Source organism: Cyanistes caeruleus, chromosome 1, assembly GCF_971803275.1.
Source record: "Cyanistes caeruleus chromosome 1, bCyaCae1.hap1.1, whole genome shotgun sequence".
NCBI classification, from domain to species: Eukaryota; Metazoa; Chordata; class Aves; order Passeriformes; family Paridae; genus Cyanistes; species Cyanistes caeruleus.
In genome coordinates, this window is record NC_141701.1 from 74,514,819 (window position 1) to 74,516,401 (window position 1,583).

Here is a 1,583-nt window from a genome sequence, read left to right on the forward strand (position 1 = left end):
AAATATTCCAGACATTAGTTCCAGCACCTCCCCTCCTTCCTCCCATCTCCTATAATGTTAACAATTTTTTTCAAATAGTTTCAAAACTGTCTCATGCAGAAGTGTTCATGCAGAAGCTACTTATCTGTAGCTTTGGTTAAACTATCATTATTTCAGAATACCAATTCAATATCAGTAATTCATATCAATTAGCAGAAGGTGCCTATTCTAGCAGACAATATGTTGCCTCACTTTGGGGTATATGTAAATGTCTGTGTACTTGATTTCAGTACTGGAATTTCTTCTGTAACAGCTCCAGAATTTTCACTATGTGAATACAAATAGGAAAAAACAATTCAAAGAAATAGTAGAGTCTAATTAGAAATAAGGAAAAAAAGTATGTGGATGGCAGTATATATGTGACAGGTTGCATTATGCTACGCCTTCTTTTTTAAGAGATTACTAAAAAATGTATAAGAAACTCTACCACAATATTTCTAACAATTATCAGAGCCATCATATCTTAAATGTGTCATTCACTCTAGTGAAGAGAATGTATTTCAAAGTTAAATCAAGTTATCTGAGCCTTACCTTAAATGTGCTTCCTATCAAAGTACTTTGTTTCCCAGTCTCAAGCCTAGAAAAATAGTAACCTTTCCTTAAAAATTGCATGTAGTAACATTTTGCTGTGACAATTTTTCTGAAGAGTGTACTTTCTTTCATGCCCAAGTAATTACAGCATTCCCATTAAGCAACTATCTTTGTCCTATTCCCAGTGTGAAATGTGTCAAGAAGAATGTTCTGAACTTGTTTTCATTCTCATCCCTTACGCATTTACCAAGAAAATACATTTAGTTGTTTTCTTCTTCTCACAGAAACATCAAAAACAATAGTCAGCAAGTTTTAAAGTTGAATTTCTTCAGATTCCTTATCAAATATTAAGAAACCTTTAATTTACTGTTCAGTACCCGTGAAGTGTTTTCATCAAGGCAAATTAAAACTTTTTTTTTAATCAATGGAAAAAATTTCAAACTATTTTTACTCAAAGGATAAAGGAAAGAAAATGTTTTTTAATGTAAATAAGGTCTAAAAAGTCAATCAAGATATTATAGAAAGGCATAACTTTGGCCCTCTTCTAACACTTCTTCTCATAAAAGGGCCTAAAAACCTCCATTTAGTAACTTTTAAGTATGTCAAAGTACAGATAGAGGCTCACAGGAGTGATGCAATCTGATTAAAAAGTGTAATATATTGTATTTTCATTACATATTTCTTCTTTAACTTACATTTTATTGTTATTAAAAGAAAAAAAAAGAGAAAAAGGGAGATAATATCCTCACATAACAATCCAATCAAACTGTGTCAGCTGTTTAGTATGGGTAGAAATTAATCACAAATTGTTTGAAGTATAGCAAGTTTTAATGCTACTTTAAGTCACAGGTTTCAGATTGAAGAAACTGTTTCAAAACTTTTTTCTAATGTTTCAATCAGATCATTTATCTTGAATATTCCTGTGTTTTCTCTTAGCAATCTCTTTAATATACAGCTATTATTAAGCTGAAATAGAATGTATTACTCTGCATATTAATATGTTGGGTTTTTTT